This window comes from Hyalella azteca, unplaced genomic scaffold, assembly GCF_000764305.2.
Source record: "Hyalella azteca isolate HAZT.00-mixed unplaced genomic scaffold, Hazt_2.0.2 contig15776, whole genome shotgun sequence".
NCBI classification, from domain to species: Eukaryota; Metazoa; Arthropoda; class Malacostraca; order Amphipoda; family Hyalellidae; genus Hyalella; species Hyalella azteca.
In genome coordinates this window covers 442,793-463,873 of record NW_025945615.1, presented here as the reverse complement: position 1 = coordinate 463,873, position 21,081 = coordinate 442,793, and positions in this window count along the sequence as shown.

Below are 21,081 nucleotides of genomic sequence, written 5' to 3'. Positions count from 1 at the left end.
GCCATTCGGATGAATTTCTTGGATGAAATTTTCGCCATTCGGATGAAATTTTCGCCGTTCGGATGAAATTTTCGCCATTCGGATGAAATTCTCGGGCGTGAATGGTTGAGAATTATTTTTATAATCACCGGCTTGATGTCGATTGTCAAATCGTGATACTTAAAAAGACTGAACACAAACGATTACCAGCAGCGGCTGCTACGAACAGCACAGACTTGCGCACGATCCCCGACTATTCTGCTAGACAATGCAGGGAAGGCAACGTGAAACGCAATGCGTGAACTATTCATGAAAGTGAGAAGCCATTGTTTAAATACACTGAGGAGTGAAGGTTATAACAATACGATATAGAGGCTATGAATGATGATATTTATGACCATACACTTCACAGTTATCAATGATACTTATTATCACTGATAGTCATGATCATTCACTTCTCAGTTATCAATGATAATTATGATTATTGATAGTTAGGATAATTCACTTGTATTCGGTGAGGTAAAGCAGTTATTCATGCAGCTATGAGTTCTTAAAAATTATTACGTTCTCTCATGACTTTAGTAATAAAATAACTCATATTATTTGTTCAGATTGACGATATTGCCAACCACTTCTTCAAAAATATATAATTATTATTTTAATACAGCTATACTAAAAATCTAAGGGTAGCGTTGAAATTTATTGAAAATAAGAATAGCATGATCAGGTCGTGACCACTCGTTGCCCACGTCGTTAATCAAGATTCATGTATTTTGCGCCCCTGTTCAAAGGACACTCAACTATAGTTGACACAATAGTCAGGTATATGTGAATAATCTAAAATATCTAACGAAATACGTATACAGTTAGAAACACAAAAATGCAACAGTGCAGATAATGCAACGATATCAGGAGTAAATTCATAATTTGAAACTGTAGTGGAGAAGCATAACCTTTACAGGCACACTAATATGAAAAACTAGGTTACCAAACTTCTGCATTCTCTTACCAATTGTGAAAAATAATACCCAATTGAAAAGCAACGATTCCCCTAAAAAAGTTTAAAAAAATACAGATTCCAGCAGTACCGCGGAAGCTAATCATGCATATATTTATTATATATAGCGGAGCACGTAAGTGATAGTGTAGCGAATGCCACAGTATTACACAGAGCTGTAGTTCGAGGGCTCTAGTTTTCAGTTTATTGAAGATATCATGAAATTTCAGGCGAGTCGTGGATGTCGGCGGGAATATAAGAGGGCCCAAGGGGGCTCTTGAGGGCTCACTTCAAGCCATTGCTGGCCTCATCGTGCCTAATGCATCCCTCCCGTGGCGGCCTTTGCGAAGAAATGCTTAGTCACCGCACCACCCACCCCCGGTCCCCGCCTCCTTCCCAACCAATGTTTACAGTCACAAAAAAGTAAGAAAAAAATTTTACCGAATAAAATCCTACACAAATTTTATTCATCTTAACACTGAAGTACATAGTTATTTTTCACAGCGATAAATGCGTTTGTTTTACATACTTTTGCGTCCATTAATACGTAAATAAGAAGACCTTTTATCCAAAGCCAGATGATTCTTTAAAAATTCGAGAGTTTTTTACGGCGCACAACTGATGCGTGGATGGGCGAGCTAGAGCCGCGGATCGCAGCGGCTAAAGATGAGATATCGGCGCCGGCATCACATTTATCGGTCTAATGAGCGGCGATGGACAGACCATCATAACAGCGGCCCAAATTAGTGGCATTCGCAGGCCACCGTTGCCAATTATTGCGATAAGAAGCTCCAGCCATTCGCCGAATACCGTGTCTGGTAGTGCTTTTGATTACCACGATTACCGGAGCTGGAAACACGTCGCGTGAAAATGAAGAACGATAGTGAGGAGTTCTCTGGCGAAATTTATTCATCTGACTTGTATATATTGATTTTCGAAGTTCCACTACTGACGGTTAGTAATTGTGCCCATTGTATTGAGCTCCTTGGAAATACATCAAAAACTAATTTACTATGGGAAACAAGTCTATACTGTATAGTGCATACCTAAATCAAAAGCAATTACTCTTGTAAAGGCAGAAGGTTCATTTAAACAAACTATTTACTCTCATGTTTCATCTAAATAAGGAAATTAAATTCGCAAACGTAAATTGATTTTCCATTTACGATAAAAAAGATATTTGAACAAAGTGCAGTATCGCATAAAAATCCTATTATTAAAATACATTAAATCGTATTATTATATCGTATTAAAAGAACTTTAAAAGTTTAAGAACAAAACTAATTCCAAAATAGGGAACCTTCTGCCAATAGTGTGGAGGGGAATCGGTTTCTGCGTGATGTTTGCATTGCAGCAGCAAAAGCCTGCATTTGACAGGCATGCACACAGGATTATAATTCGTCTGTCAGATGCGGAGGCCCGAAACGTTCAGCACACGGCATTCCAGTGGCTCAGCCACAAAACAATTCACTTAAATCGTCCAAAATTCCAGATAGGAATAAAAAGCTCTAACTTCGTATATTGCTTGAGCAGTGCAACAGCTGCTTAAGACAAAAATCATTCAAAATTCGCTTTTGGTCGAATCAACGTAGCACGGAGATGATAACTACATGCTAAATTAAAAATAATCATTGAACAATATAATTGAAAACACAAAATGATACGTCAATGAAGGTGAATTTCAACAAGAAAATTCAGTATAGTAACAGATTAGCTCCCTTCCCATTCCCTCATGAACACAGTGAAAATCACGTTAATTTTAACCTCAATCCGGCGCATGCCGGTGCGGCAGAATTAAGCCTCGAGCGTTTAACAGAACAACGAACTAACGCAGCGCGTCTGCGTCTGACATTCGCAATAACGAAGCCCACTTGAATTTCCTCCCAATGAACATTAATTTAATTAACTCGACTAGAAAAGAGGTGTGCGCAGGCAAAATAATGGATCATGAACATATAGGACTGCAGAAAACATAATCCGAAACTGGGACGAATTTGAACTATAAATATATCCTACACAATGTTTATATATTTAAGCGGTATCACCAACGAATGGAAAATGTTAGACGACGTAGACATCTATTTAAGTGGTAAAAATTTCTATATAATAAAAAATGTGGAGCAAATTATAAACCGGTTTGACCATGCACTAAAGTGTGGTGAGAATGTTATCATATGATAGTTTTTGTTCAACTCCAATTAAACGACAACAGATTTTTTGGACGAGAGAAAATCTTCATTCAACTAAAATTTGTGGAAAATTTGAAACGTCTGATCAAAAAGAAGGAGACGCTGGTTGACTATTTACAATACAAATTTGTTAATAGAAATTAATAATTTCATTTTGAGCGCAGTTTTGACACTATACTTCTCATTTACGATTTACAGAGTAAAACATACGAAAAGCTGTTAAATAGTGAGCGCAATTCTACGCTCGGGACTGAAGAAAGGCAGGGTTTCACTAAATAAGCTCAGTATGCCATAAAAGTTCAAAGAGAAATGCCTCTATGACTGACGGGTCGGCAAAGACAATCAGCGGCCGCAAAACTTCAGTAATCGACAGCTCTTTGGCTCACAATTGATTCCTCTAATGAGCAAAGTTATTTCCCCCATCGCCAGGTTTCCGCAATATCTTCGCGGTCAACTTCTCGTCTCTTTCGAAGCGATGAAAAAATGACCTGGTGGCGGATGTAAAAAGTTTAACTTTGGCAGGAATGAGCTATATATTACTGGATTTTTCTAAAAAATGAGGGTGCTATGCATGTATTTAACTAAATGCATTTGAAAAAAAACTGGGTATGATGAATGGCTAATGATTGACTGAGTGGCGACAGTACTTATATGATTATTATTTCGAATTAACTCGGAAACTGACGATGTCCCTAATAGATTATTATGAAAAAACTGAAAAAAATCACTTCCAATAAATTTCTATTAAGCAAGAAATCTGTGAGTGTCCATACAGAGAGTGGTTAGCATATATGAAAGAGAACGGTAATCTTTGAAAGCCGAGTAAGATCTTATATCGTGTAACCAAAGATCTCTCCAGATCTAACGGAAAACAGGTATCCCGAGAGCAACCATCCTGCCGCGCATACTACCATGCACTGCACTACCATAGACCTCAAACATGTCGGAATTCATGCGTCACTTATCGAGAAATTTCCAACCTCAACAAGTTAAATCTTGAAAATTTTGCGGTGATGCGGCTTGAACTAAAATAAGCTTACAATCAACACAATTTGGTATCCAAGACGCGTGTCTCTAACTGTTCTTCAAAAGACGTACAATGTAAGTCGAAGGCGTTATCAGTGCTCGCACAGCTTTACGCAAGGAGGTATCTCTTTCATAGGCCAACGATGATAGCTCGGCACCTCGAGCTGTGAGAGTTCACTGAGAGACTAATTTCGAATTCGCATCGAAAGCAAACAATCTCAAGAGACCCATCATAAGGCTATCCTCGCAGAGATGCAGTCTCAACGTAGAGAGCGAAAACGCGACGTCAAAGTCAAGGCTCGGCCGTAGGTGTCCCTAGGTTTTCAAATGCATTTGTATTCATTCTTAATGCAAGCATGAGCTAAAAATAGAATAAGATTACTTCTTCAAGCACAATTTTTTGATGATTATTTGTGTGTGACAAGGATGTTTGGAGTTGACAAAGTGTTGTAAACCGTCAATAACTGCTACGTTATATATGTAATGGCATTAGCTAACACCGAAACATGAATATACCAGATAGGAAAGACGTTTAAGAGATTGGGCACTTCGAAAAGTTTCTATAGATTTGCATGAGAGCTAAGATTGATGAGCGTCAGCTCTAGAAAAGAGAAATCAGACACAAATTCGTTTTTTTAAAGATCGCCACATGCATACAAGCGATCTCCAGGTCCTTGCCACACAGCACGACACTTGGAGTTTAGTCTAAAAAAAAAGATCTTTTAGCTGGGAAAAAGTCTCAATAAAACCAGTTGAACGAGGTAGTCATGTAGGTAGGGTCAGCGACTTATCTTGCTCATTGATAGCGGGCTGGTAAAAAGCCACACTCGGGTGTGGAGAAAGCATTTGGCTGGTAAACTTCTCAGCTCCGGCTATAGCAATAAAAGTTTCGATAGCAAAATTGCTCGCTCTTATCCCATCGCTTTGACGCTTGAAAGCTGTCAAGATGCAGGGTGTAAACCTTGCATGGGGTCTACAGCCTGAATATCCACTGGCTGTCTGAACACTTTCGAGTCAGCTCGCTCTAAATATCACTAAAGGCGGAATTATGTACATAATGTATACTGGATATATCACGCTTTATTGGGGACGAAGAATTAGTGCTTCACATTTCAATACATGATATAAAGATCTCTCTTCACAGATCACGAATCTTATATGTTCAGTTACTAAAATTCTATGTTCTATATTAACCAGTAATTTCAAAGCAATTATGATCATGCATTAACGAATTCAGTTGTTCCAAGTATCATTTAGCAATTTCGACAGCTGATTAAAAAAATATAACTCAGTACTCATTGCAGTGAGTGACAGAGAGCGCATTTTCTCGTCGACAAAAACTTGAGGTCACGGACGGGCAGACGGACGGACAGACGGACATGGCGAGCACGATAGTGCATTTTTTCCATAAATGAGAAAATGCGGTAAAAATAGAAAAACAATTTATACGTCGGCCCAATCCAAAAACTCGGAATTTCGTGAACCTTGCGCTAGATTTAATCCAAGCAGTATATAAAGGGGAAAAAGAATAAGCTTTTCTCGTCTGTCACTGAAAGAACGCAGGCAATTAGACCATTCCCAGTGGAGTGCAAATAGAAAAGAGAAAGTATAGTCAGCGCACACCAGCTCTGATTGATCTGTGAGCCTTGGTTAAACTCACATTAAACTGAAACAAATAACAATACAAATTATTCGCCCACGCTAGTAAATCGTACTCGTGCATGCACTAGCGCCACACAAACATAACATGGAGCACGGTTCGGTGTTCAGCAAGATTAGATCAAATCTGAAATTAGTGATTTTGAAATGAAACATCACAGCTGAAAGCATTTCATCATAAAAATGCAAAATCTAAAACTAAATTTGAAACACTATCGTTAAAATTTGTACTTTGATGTAAAAAAAAATACAATTTACAGAAGATTCTCCTCCGAACAATCGAAATCATCTTTAAAATTGGCATTCAATTTTCAGCATCAGATAAGGGCACATCCCGAAATCACGAAATGGCAAATCATGCACAAAGCCTCACAACAACCCCCAAGTTTCAGCATTACTTCATACAATAGACTTCATGTTCGCGCAGAAACTACAATACAGGATCCACAACTACGCAGGATATTCAACGCATTGATTACTGCAGCAGACACACTCACAGCTGCGGTCACGAGCAACAGTTGGCCTTAGGCCTAGTACTTGTGAAGGCAATTTCAATGCAAGCAAGCTGTCGCACCCACACACTCAATGGCACTTCACACTTACCACTCTCGTTATATAGAACACTCTGCTGAAACTGCGACCACTGGAAGTTGTGCAGGATTTAGATGGTTCTTTATTTCATTCGGATGGCGCTCCGTCAACACCAAATTATATTTCACTTGCCAAATGATTAACTTTTATCATATTTAATTATACATATGATATTTAATAAGCTAGCACAAAAAAGATTTTGATAGATTGAATGAGAATTTGTATCTGTCATTGAGATAACAGCCGCATAGTTTTTTTTTTTCTAATGAAGCGATTGCTGTTGGACAAAAAATAATTTACGAGTCAATTATAGGTTTGATACCAGATTTTGTTTCGTCTCAATCGACAGTGAATTAGTGAATCACTACATTTTCTGAGGGCTGTTACTCTACCATGAACGATAAAGTATTCATATTCTAGAATGTATACAGAATTCCAGGAGAGGCTATGATGAACTTTCAATAATATAGACTATAGACGAGTGTCTAACATAAACGATTCCATTCTGTTCATATCACACAGCGACGTAAAATACAATCCTAATAGCGTAGGCATGAACTGAGAATTTGTCAGGTCGATTTAGCCCCGACACGGCACCGGAAATAACGCAATCAAGTAGCAGGCACCAGCAACTGCTTCTGCTTAGCTTTCACGAGGCAACAAACGGTATCCGATTACCCATAAAATCGAAGCAGGATAAGTTAGAGAGCGAAAACGCCCATGCAAACTAGCATTCAAATGACGGTCATTCCACGAGGCACAAAGTCGATCGACCTCAGGAACAAGCGCAGTAGCAAAGTGAGCCGGAGACTAAGGCCATGCAAACGAGACACGGAAAGAGGAGAGGAGAAGGGAGCAAGGACGAAGTAGGGGGCATTCTCAATTTGGAGCAGATTCCAAACTCCATTAGGCAAAGTTTATGGCCATCCCAGCAGCGTCTGAACAATAATTCGTCCAGAAAGCCACATGAAGGCGCGCTCTTGCAAAACTTCATTGCCCATATCTGCTCATAATGCGGGAACCGGGCTACAGCACAGCCATTCGAAAAATATCGTACGGCAATGAAATGGCAACTAAATTTTATGCTAAAATGAAGACCAGAATAATAAATTACGCAATTTGCAACTAATAAAAGATGATTCAGCCTGCACTAAAATGTTGTTTGTAACTGACGTAACTTCTATAAAACTTGAACCAAAGTTGTCTTCCACGATACAACAGACGTCTCTTTTAAAGGATGTCCAGTACTCACGAGTTAGGAGTACTGCAGTCAAGCTGCACCTGAATTTATTTCACCAACCTGAAACAAACAAAAATTTCATTATTTCATAGGATATTCATATTATTCAGATTTAATTTGGGATAAGTTACTACGGAAATAGATTTAATCTATTCATAATAATCACCATCATTAATAATTAAGAGTATGGATTAAAACTCTTCAATGGATTGTCCACAAACAATACTTGGATATTCTAACGAACTAAAATGGCCCAAAGCAGTAATGTAACATTCTTTCAACAAGAAAATAAAGATTATTTTTGTCAATATTTTAAGGTCGTTTTCATTATCTATCTTATTGCCATTTTCAGGAATTAGTCAGAAAAATTATTTGCACACCATTGCTTAAATTATGAGCCATTAATAGTGGGCGCTAATTTTTATAATTCAAAAGAAAGTTGATAAAAACAAAGACTGGCAGGACCAACAAAAGCGGATTATCTTCGGAACTAAATAAAATGCAGTGCCACTCGTAGAAGTCGGCATCGATAGAAAAGTCTATGAAAAATTCCTGGATCGATTAATACTTCAAACCGCAGCCGGAATATTTCGAGAAAATCCACTTTGGAAGATTTCGTAAGGAGAAGCCATTTATTCAGCGGCCGTCAGTCAGTAGCGCAGGGACCGGCGACTTTCTCGTGAAAGCCACCAAATTGGTCCGTCGAGGAGGAGGAGGAAAGCTTTAATGGCACATGCCAATCAGCCATCAATCCATTCTTCGATCACTCGAGGTTAAATCCACTCTTACCAACATTCATCCTTGTGCAATTAAATGAAACCGAAGATCATTATGTAGTTAAAGTAAAATTATAAAAAAAATAGCAATGTGCAATTAAAAATGAAACAGAAGCTCATTGTGTAGTTAAACTAAACCTATAAAAAATAGATCAGTACTCACTAGCTGCAGTGTGTGACAGAAAGCGCATTTTCTCTGTCACGTGAAGTCACGGACGGACGGACGGACGGACATGACGAGCACAATAGCGCCTTTGTGTCCATAAATTGGGAAATGCACTAAAAACTATTCTCTCAAGGATGACCAATCAATCAATTTGATCTTTGATTACTTGATTGATTTTCCAACTTTGATATCTTGATTTCCTTTTGTTCAATTTGCACGAAGCAGCGCCTATAGCTTTAAATTCACAGCTGGTATCATGAACTTGTAAGACCGTGACCATGAAGTCCTATTCTCTTCCCAGGCTCGGCAACCTCCAATCTAGTCCCAGGAAATGAGATCGAGGGCATTACGCTAAGGCACGTTGACGCTGAAAAGCGAGTGCGCCCTTCTCACCAAAGAAAGCTAATCCAATTCCAATCATTAGTATAATTGGGAATGGTTGTGACAAGATTACCCTTACAGGGACAGGCAGGCACCCAGCTAGTTTCACAGAAATGTGTACATAGATGTTCCAGGCATATCATTTCCATCGCGAATGATAGATGCTCATGGCGTATCATTCATTTAATAAATATTACAGATGCAACGGCCATATCGTTTATACCATCAATTATAAGTAGATGCTGCATGATTATTATGCATGCGTGGAAGGGAAAGACTAAATTGCAGACAGCTGCAATCATCATTGATAAGCCGCGCAACGATCAGTCTCCTCCAAACCCACACAGAGCTAGAAATGGGGAGCAAATGATCAGCACAAGCAGAACAAAGTTTTATAATTAATTTGATTATGGTTAGCGGCGGACCCTGTGGTATGGCATTCTATTTATTTATTCCTCGCAACTCTCCCTCAACTTTGTACTATGGTAAAAAGCTTTAAAACTGCCATTTCTCCTTGCACGGCTAATTTTCATCATAAATATTTTTTTAATAAAGTTCAAAGTAATAATAAAAATGTGTTCCTTCGACTGCAAATTCACAGAAATCTAGCGACATCCATCAAGTTTGACCAGGAAACGTATGAGCATTTCTCGCTCCGGAGGGTAGAGCCACATTATAGGCTCTCTGACACGGTCACCTAAAATTGGGCGAGGAGAAAATAGACGGTATAGGGACAAGAAGATGGGCTAAGTCTTACATGACCAGCATGTTCAATTACAGCCATCAACCCGACAACCAGACGAAGTGTAAGAGTTATTGCACTCCTCATCTTGTACACAATAAACTTCATGTGGCACTATTGATGGCCACAAAATGACCGACGGTTAGCCTCCTACATATTAAAAAAAGAGAGCGTCGATCATTTTAAAACAAATTTTGAGAGTAATTTTAAGAGAAAAGCGATGTAACTAAGCATTTAAGGCGAAATTACAATCAAAAATTGTTCAACCAAACCAATTTATTGAAACCTACTTACAATGTCATTACCAGCACAGGCACCTACTTCGGGAAATATGTTTCCGATTGCTGAATTATTTGACATAATTTGTACTCAGTAAGGTCCTATCACACGCCATCATTCGTAGTCAGAAAGTAAAGAGAATTATAACAAATTCAGTCAAAATGCCTTAGTTCTCTGTACATCAAGTATATAGAGGCTTGATTCCGATCAATTCAGATGCCGTAGCACGTAAAGTTGAGCTGGGCATATATGGACAGAGGGTCGCGATAAAGTTCCAGCGCAATAATATAGAATGCCTTTAAAGTCGATAAGAATTCAAGACAAGAATCGGTTGTCATAACCATCGCATAAAACACACGGACAAGGCAAAGAATGGCTCTGGAGATCTAATGGGAGTTGTCAGTCCCATAGAGTTCATTAGGAAGGCCTGACATGTCGAGGAGTGTCCACGCAGACAGACACTCGTAATCGCTGTAAGTCTCAACTCCCTTGTTTATACTGAGAAACGTGGAGTGCACAGGCTGTTAATGTAAAATTATTTCTATCTTTTTTATGAAGATTGGTTACAGAACGTCAACAGGATATTAAGTTATATTTCAAATACTGTTCAACATCAAATTGGCATTAAGTAAAATGCAATATTACTCTAACAATCCGAAAAGATATTTCATTTCTTACAGGCATCAACGCTTAGAAATGTGTAAAGAAATAAAAGTTTAGGAAAGATCTTTTCCGAATACGATATGTATATAACACGCTACTTAAAAAATAAAATGTGGTGCAAATATTTGCAATCTAATACTATAAATCTAAATCAATCTAAAGTAAGGCATCCTCTCATTCATTTTAATAACCTCTCGAGAGCGTTACTCACATGAAAATATAAAAATTGTGGATGGGATATTGGCTAATAGATAATTTTCATTATTAAATCACATACTTGGTGAGCCAGGTAACTCTTAGCTGACATAATTTCTTGGCAAAAGCACGACAGCAGGTAACTCGCAGGGGCAGAAGTGAACTTCGATCATCCACTTATTCATAGGCAGCGGAATTAATATTAGAAGCGACTGATTGAATAAATACAACATGGACAGCGGCTGCGTGCAGTTTCTATTTACACAAGACATTAGGCCGCTATTCTGGGGATCAATTATGTATCATTTGGGGCAGTTTGCCAGGAGATGGAGGTCGGGCAATTGCAGTTTCTGATGATCAATTAGCAAGCTAATTGATAATGACTGAAGCCAATGCTCGCGTACTACAAGATTTCGAGAAATACTCGACGAGAAATACCCCTAAAATCTGGTAAACTCAACAACTTAACATCATAACCGAAGTAACTGGAATTATTCAAATTACAACGAAGAAAAAATAGTGACTCTATATGTACGATAACTTTCGATGAGTGACAGAATTCGCTTAAAGAACGAGACGGGTATAACTGTACAGTCGTTAAGTTTTGAAAGATATGGAGCTATTGATCACCCTACAAAATTTTTCAAACACAGTACAGTTCAAGTTTTTTAATATTGTACGTAACAACGAACGTGACCGAGACGACGCATGTTATTATTAACTTAACGCAAATTTATGGGGCTCAGGTAAATCAACCTTATTAGTGATTAAGTGATGCAGGTACAAACATTTCAAGCAATCTAACATGGCGTTGGCGATAATTTGTATAGAAGTTGTTTACGCAATAGTCGGGCTCATCCAAAGAATGGGAAAGTGTCGCTAATTTATTCAACCGCAGAAAATTATGCCATGCATATCATTATTATTGCAGAGCAGGCAACAGAGACCTTGAATCTATCAAATGTCCATCCAATAAAGTTCTGACATGTCCATCAACCCCTCGCCTAATTATCAGTTGTGTTGCTAATCTAAATTTAATGAGCCTTCACGATAGATGCGCTATAAACATGTCTATATTAGAAAGAAGTTATCAGGTAATATTTCATGAATACTAAGCGAATAAATCCAGCAAGCAGACATCATTCACAGGCTTCTCGTGCATTAATGGCTTCATACTTCTTATAAGGTAATGCGATATAAAAATCATCGACATTTTGAACACTGAAAATTCTCAAGTTTCATTAAAAAAACTGCAAACACAGTTCCAATAAATCTAAAACGGAGATTTTTTTATCAATGGAAGTACAAGTATGGAGAATGGAATGAGCTTCTCGTAAGGCTGTGTACTACATCAGCAGAGTATATATGTGGATAAAACCACAAGCAAATCTAACGTGGCTCCTCAAAAGAGTTCTAGAAACACAACAATATTGTCTGATGCAGTATCTTATTACAAACAAGAGCAAGCGACCAGGCATTCAAGGAGCTATACAAACTTCATCAATATGAGCAAGGAACACAATATATCTCGCCAGATCTGCAATAAAACAAGATCATCGAGGAAGATGCCTTATTAGATCTACCAGGAACTTGCGATTTCCTATCTGGCCAATCGCGTTACCAAGGCAACCAAATGACACATGAAGTCCGTCATTATTGCGAGAAGCTACTCCCGACCAGCCATGCCTTATCATATTCCGCCTCTACTTCCGCTCTACAGGCAAATATTAACGAACATCGTTATAAACTTCGAATAATACCTAATCACGTTCCGAATCAACTAATTCAGCTGCCGGTATCGAAATTGTCAGCGGCATTCAAGCCCACTATATAATTTAAATTAATTCGATTTAATTTGAAATAGATTAGCCGGAGGTAATTTTTAAACAGACGATGAACTCAACCGCAGCAAATTTCGATAAGTGAGAAACTATAATATAACTTTTTCCGCCGATTTATATAGTACGCCGTACGTATTTCCCCAAGAACTTTATTCTAACAAAACAAAATACGGTAAATCAAATAGTTTAACTTTCGAGTAACGATGGGAATGGTACTCGAAGTGAGCATTGAGTCGATCAGAAGCACAAAATATTTTTCATGTCATCAACCAAGCCAAGCACTCAATCATTCCTGTCACTGGAATAAAGGACACTAAACCATGTATACTTCACGAACCACACCACGTTAAGAACCACACACACACTATAAGCCAAACATATATAAGATTCACACGCATATCACTATCCAGACACACATCATGCATGAGCATCAAGTTCATCACTAGCCACTTACAACTCAACGAGTGAACAGCGTATAACGACCACATTATGAGCCATGCTTACATCACAAAATCCTGCAGTAATTTCCCCACTTTAAGTCTCAGAGCTGGAGTAAGAGCCATCAGCCATCCAGCCATGCAGGTCAGGAGCGTTCTAACAGAACTTGTCGACTAATTTGCTCTTAAGCCAACTAACTCGAGCCAAACTTCTTGCGAGCAAATATGACAGTTGGCTTGACGGCGAAATGAAGCGACAATAACTTGGAGTGCTGTCAAGCACCTCAGACGGCAGAGACTGGAGAACCTAACTGAAAATATCAAGTTGATAGTAGGTGGCTTTATTAGAGCGCTGGCGATAATATAATTAGAGATTGATTTGATGAAGTACTACTGAAATCGAATGATCGTCAGATGCGAACTCTGGCAGCGCATGTCCGTAGAATGTTGGGTGGATCTGAGAAGTTTAATTAGAGTTCGCTCAGCGAAACCGGAATGCGCGGCAGTACATGGACATTATTGTACGTTACTACCAAAAATTTTGGTCTAAAGAGCACAATGCATGATTTACGAATCCTCATTGTTCACTTTCAACACAGTCTCATTTTATGTATTAAATCATGGTCATCTATTCTAGCTCCGGCGATCGCCTTCTTTAAAATTCACGCAAAGAATACATAATTTACTTTTTTGGAAGACAATCAACCTGGGCAGTAATATTAGAAGTAACAACTAGTGGCACGGCACGAAGACCAAATATAAAATATTCGATAGTGACCCACAAACCAAGCCGCTTTTCAGAGGGGAAAAAGCTAGCCAAGACGTCATAAGGGAAGCTCATAAGAAGACCAAATTAGGAGCACAGGAGCGGGAAGATTTGGCCAGCGGAATTTGACGGCTGGCTATATGGGGGATATACACACATGATACGTACGCGAAGGCAGACGTGGCCACCTACACCACTCCATATAAATAATAATTTCTGGATCATGGACGATCACAGGGTAACGGCTTATGGTCGGCCATGCATCCCTGTAAGCTGCAATGTCACCGTACATTTTTACCGGGAAGAGCGCGGCTATAAGATATGCCGATAACTAATCGGATCAAGCGCATGAGAAGGAATGCTCAAAGATGCAGCGAACGAATCAAATTTGAATTTAATAAGCACAGAACGGCTGATGTGATTATATAATTTACCTACGTGATATTTTAATGAGATGACCTTGCTTGAAGATTGACAGATTTAATGACAAACAATGTAAATTTTGTTGTAAATTGCAGGATTTGAAAATAGACCGCAGGTCTAATGCCACAACGTCCATTTGCAGACCAGAGTTCTGGGAGTGCGGACACTCCGGTTCCTAGGGAGCACCCCAAGCCGGTGAGCATAAATATATAATTCTACAGCCAAACTTATCTCCGGAACTTCAGGAGCCGGTATTAGAAGAATGGTGGATAAAACCGACGGAATTCTGAAGGAGCGGCTGTAGTTAGGTGTCACAGCCCGCAACAGAGACGCATCAGCAGCCAAGTATACGAGCCAATAACGAGACGACAATAAAGATTATATCGCACAGAGATGGTTGAGATTTTCACACCGAAACTCTGTTATCATTTTTTAACGTGAGTGAGAGAGCTCTTAAGATATTTTACTCAGGCATATCGTGACGATTACCGATAGAGGATATCAAGGGAAATCAAACAAAAGTCGTCTGTACTAAGAAAGCGAGTCGTCATATAGTTTTAAGTACCGTATCACAGTTCAGTAATGTAACTTGGAGAGAATATTGGGTGATTATACATTGATGGTCTGGATTTAAAACACAACTATAGACGCAATTTCACGGCATTTCCGAACCACGTTTGAATACAAAAAAGGTTACATTACTAAGGCATAGATTATTTAGTCTATAGCTTAAGAGAATAATGATTCCAGACCAGCAATCAATTCATATACCATTCACTCCAAAGTAATGGCCACTTAAATCTTGTAGAATTTCTGTCACAAATTTGCGAACCCTTTATTTCACGGAATTTCCGAACCATGTTTGAATACAAAAAGGGTTACATTATGTACTAAGGCATAGGTTATTTAGTCTTAGCTTAAGAGAATAGTGATTCCAGACCAGCAATCAATTCATATACCATTCACTCCAAAGTAATGGCCACTTAAATCTTGTAGAATTTCTGTCACAAATTTGCGAACCCTTAGAATGACATGAAAAATAAATGTCACTTAAATGATGTTAGTCAAATTGGATAGAGAAATAATAAAGTCCCCTTTACTGCTTGTGACATATCTCACTCATAAAACGAAGTGAGGTTCAGATAAGGAGAGGACGGAAAGTTTTTAACAGTATATGGTTCATGCCGCGAAGCTTCTAGAAGTGTTATTAAAATCTGAAGCCCTTCGAACGAGCGCGGGCGAGCCAATCACTGACCCATAAAGATAGCCATAACCCAGATAAGATCCACCTTAATTTTATGCTTAAAAATTATGCATGTGGCTAGCAGTTTTCAATAGTATAAACCAAATCAACTGCAGGAAAGTCAAATTTAAAATCAAATGAACTGTCAAGTATCTAATCACGTTTAACGAGATAACAATACTAGGAGAAATAATTTTGTAAGCAAGCACCAACAGTTCTGTTTTATATCAGATGGCACTCATCCACTACATGACAATCTGATAATGAGAGAAAGTTTAAACTAGAAAGTCAAGTTAACTGTAAGAAAAATTACGAACGATTGTAATAATATCCTTATTGCATTCTAACTTTTTCTATAAAAACTGTGCGAACATTACTTTATAATTTCGTTAGTATCAATACAAGTAAGTCGAAATGCGTTGAAACATTTACTAAAATGATTGACTTATGAAAAAAATTTAAACTTGACTACACGGACATAACTGGCGGGAAGTATGCAGCAGTACTTTATGCTGACAGTCTTGCATGGCAGCACGTTGCAGTTCTTTCCTACAATATATAAAACCATGATAATCTAGTGGCAATTTTCAATCGGAAATTAACATAAAGAATACTATTGCCATTGCACTGCTGCAATGGAGTAGAGTAAAAGCAAAGGGGCAGTACTGCTGCAAGGAAGGCAGGCAGGCATTTTCCAGTTCAGTAGCTGGAAGAAGTCCATTGCCAGGAATTATGGGGCGAGCAGCTGACACTTAAAAAGACGCAAGTTGGCCGAGCTTAGTATGAAGCTCCACTACGAGTGTTATAAAGATCAGTTAGGCCAGGTGTAAAGCCCGGTCATACCCAGTTTCGAATAGAGATGCCCAGGATTAAACCAAGTATAAAACTCGTTTAAGCTCAGCGTTAAGCACACATTTTTTGGCTGCGATGCTCGAATATTCCTGACATTGAGATCAGTACAAAACTGAGATATGCTCGGTGAAGCTTGACATAAAGCGCCGCCTTGCTAGCCCTGAAGCTCGGTTAGTTCGCCGGTTGTCCAGCAGGCGAGCCCAACTCGCCCGTAGATCTTGTGAGGCGCAATGAGCTTAACGAGGTGACAACAACGCAGGTCTTGACTTCTCATTTTGGCCGCACGCCACCTACTGGAGAACAAAATTTTATGCAACTTGCAATCTGGGTGCCAACTACGCGGACATTGCACGAGCTGAGTGATGTACACCCAAGCTTGTCTTGCTTCCATGATAAACTGAGGTAGATCAACACGCGATGCCTCCAGGCTCTTTTTGAAGAGGCTTTAGACACACAACGTAACAGCAGTCTGATCATACGAATTTTTATTATTGTGTTTATAGAAAAAATCATTATTCTCGAGCAAAAAGCAGGAATATATAACTTTACACGAGTACGGCGTTGACTAAGGTGGCCAATTAAGTCACTAGCAGCAGAAGTAAAGATAAACCAAATAAACGATTTTACGACGACAGACCGTCACGATGTGCGTGTCAGGAGTAAAACTTGCAAAAGTGCTCAGTAAAAGGCAATAAAAATGGAGAACCTCATCAAGATGTGCACGCACATCAAACACCAGAAAAGAAATTCGCTTGGGAGAAACCAGGACTCAAAAACGAAAGTTGTTTCGTCCGCATTAGGGAGAAAGATTATTTCGAGAGGGAAATTTTACTGATGATCCCAAATTAGGAAGCTAAATTAAATCGTGACGGGACCATGCCAACCCACGAGTTCAGAGGAGGACTGTTAGATGGATGAGCGCGCGTGTATTTCCCCGACACATGCCGAGCGCTCGCGGTTGTCTTCCACAGTGCAAACGACGCTTTTAAACGAATGTAAATTCCAACTAAGAGGACCAAATGTGACGGGAGATAAAGAAACTGGCCATTAACACTGCAACAATGAGATGGATGCGCTATAAGGCATAAGTAGAAATTTTGCTCGTATAAACCATGCAAAATGAGAAAGACTTTCAAATAAGTTGGGAATTGGCGTAGAAAAATAAATATCCAAGACCTAAAATTAAACGAACCCTACTAGCTATTTCGTAAGTAAATATACCTGGGCGTTTGTGGTAGCAAGAGGCACTTCAATTCATAATATCATTAATTATAGCTAAATGTATAATGCAAGAGGATATAACTTGAGGGCGCAAGTTTGGAGTCGTCATTGAGTTAAATTTAATTCGACAGGAGAAGCATGAAATAAAAAGCAGTCACGCGATGCCTCTCATGCTCGCAACATCACAGGGCGCCGACACTTTCAACGCAGACTACAATTCCTCAAGGCATCCCACAATGAAACCCCCATTCTTGAAAGTCATTTTTGCACCGGTCCAGAGGAACGGCGTTTTTGTAAGTGGTGCGTTTCATGTGAACATATTCTCGAGCGTATCATGCGATTGGTTACGCTCTTGATGAGACCGTGCAAGACGGATAAGATGGGACGCGGAGCACCGCAAACTTTACATCATTGTTTGGAACCTTGAGAAAATTTATATATACGTGGTAAAGCAAGATCAAAACAGGAATAATTCCGACAGAATATACGCAGCAAAATGATAATTAATTTGGTCATTGCCGCTGATGGAATAATTTAAATAACGAAATGTTAATTAATTTGACCATTGCAGCTAATAGAATATTAACGTTCCCAGGAGCAAATCGATTTGGATATTAATTAAAAATAAAGAAAAATTAAAAGAATTTTCACAAATTTCGCGACGATATCGACTTTGAGACCAATTTCAGAAATGATAAAGCCCAAGTGCGTTCATAAGTTATAATGCAAAATGTTACTACGAGTATGCCTGATGAAACCCACCTGGAGTCAGCATGGCAATCCCCGGTCGTTGGTATTTTAGAGTCGTAACCTAAGTAACCAAGACGTGTACGAGAGTAGCCAACAATTACAGCCCTAATATTTAGTGAGAATTATTAGAATAAATAGTTCAGAATTAAAGCACACAATTCAAGTATAAATTAAAATGTAAAAATTGTTCGTTTCACTGTCATAATAAACAAATTCAGCCTAACCATAATTCAATGTAATAAACAAATTTAGCCTAAGCATAATTCAGTGTGCTTAACAAATTCAGCCATGAAAATTGCCGTGCTCGATCATAACTATTTTTCGGTCGAAAATATCTACAACAAAGAGGCTGATCAAGGAATGCCAAGTATACCATTCAATGGAGAATAAAAATTACAACCCTTTTATATCTCGAAAAAAGTAAAAAAGTCGCAGACTTGATGAACAATAATATTCAAAGTTGCTTGAAATTTCCTCTCGTTAAAACTGTTTTAATACAAAGTTTACATATTTTTTGTTACTGATCACCGTTTATAAATAAATAGATGGGTAAGCATGGAAAAATCCATATCGCCATCTCATTTGCGAGTGGAGTAAAGTCTATCCTAATTAGTGAAGAAACGCTTAGGGAAGAGCCGAGCCTGTTAGAAGCCATGCGACCTTCAACCAGGGCCTTAAGTCCCTCTAAAAAAAAACTCAAATTTGAAACATTATCAACTAACTTTCTGGAATGACAGAGTCAAATTTTTAGAATAACTTCATGAAGATTTTTGCGAAAATCTAGTTCAGTTTTGACGACATTTCAAATCATTAACGCGAGCGGTCCCAGTGGCCTCGTTGGAGGCCCAACAAATGGTCAGCCAACCAGTAGGCATGGCTTTTGTTTCTCTGAACGCAGGCAGTGGACGCTTTTGAGGCAAATTCCCACCAGCCACACGAGCTTTTGATTCCGAGCGTCCGAAGAACCATTAATTCGTCTGTCTCTGCCACTGGCCTCGCTGGCCAGAAGTTATGGTTTCCAATCCTCTGGATATTTGGAACGCTCGCAGACCCGAGAATGTGGTGGCATTTGCAACGATCCAAGTCGAGGATAATAGACTTTGAATTCACAGGAAGCGAACTGCGCGCATGAATCGAAAAATATAAACAGTAGCGGAACCTTTAATTTAGCTCCTACATTTCATACAGAACACTCATGACAAGTCTGTAAAATTATAAAAAAAATCTATACATAACAAGCATTTCAAATCTGTGAAAAATATTTTAGGCGTTCGAAAACACAAGCAGAGAAGATTAAAAGTACAATTTCGATGATAATAAATTCCATATGGTGAATCAGTTATGATAGATGGAAAAAACGCTACGGTCAAATAATGTTGAAAAGAAACAATTCGCAAGATGATGTTAGCCGATTACCAGCTAAAACAATAATTTCTACTATGACGATAGTTTAAAATAAAAAACGCGCAAAGAGTGTAGCAAAACAAAATTTTTGACGGTAATATATCGTTCCTGACTCTTCACCAGATAAAATCTAGAAGAAAGTGACTAGAACAAGTAAGTACCTCAATTGGCAAAATTATAATAATTAAAAGCAACACAAGAATGGACGATGCAGCAAAGCGAGGCACTCCCTGAAGATAATTTCGGATGCAGGAAGTTTAGAAGAAGCCAACGAAGAATACTGAAGTACGACGCCAAGAAAAACAAAGGTTTCGTCAAAGTGAAGGTATACTTCGCTTTTGAAACTGGCAACTCTTGAACGTTCGCCGGCAAGACGACCAAGTTGGCGCAAAATTCGCTTAACTTCTGCCGTGGTGAGTCCCCCCAACAACCACCCTTCCTGCTTCCAACCTTCTTCATCCGATGCTCATAAATGAAGTAAATGGTTATTTAAACCGATCCAACTCGGTAGATTCCAGAATTATAATTTTCCAGAATTCTCATTTCCAGAATTCTAATTTTTTATTACTTCATCAAAATCTTTTAAATGCAAGATACTCGCACAAATGGATGTAAAGTAAAGTAAAGCTGTGACATCACAAGGGAAGCAGGAAGTAAGCAGGCAATCTCTCGCCCTGCACACGGCACATCTCAATATCGGCCAACGCATTCACCATCGCAAGCACAGCGTCGACCCCACCGCAGCACTCCACCCACACACCACAAATCTGCCTCGGCATCCCCGCCCGCCGATCAACTCTGACCCCCTCTGTAGGAACTAGTGCCGGACTGATCCCCACCCACACTTCTCAACGGGCTTCATATCCCCCTTCCTCCCCACCGTTCCTCCACTTCCCTCCTCCCTCTCATCCGCGGGCTGCTAGGCTACAACGGACGACCGACAGCCACTGACATGGTGGCATACAGGCTCTTGCAAGCTTTGGACAACCGCCCATTGAATAAAGCAGAATAATCAGTGGGAAATCATCGAATAACTGTCGCCAATACATGAATTTCATTATTTTCGTAATAGCGAGTATATTCCATAAATCGTTAGTCAACAAACCGATTTCGGTAATCTTATCTAGTATTTACAGGTAATGCCGGGCAATATGCGTAGTGTGTTCATTTGGCCACCATAACAGGTAAAATTTTATATTTAGCATATAATTATTATAAATGAGTACAAATGTTTGCTCTCAATAATGACCATCAAAAAAAC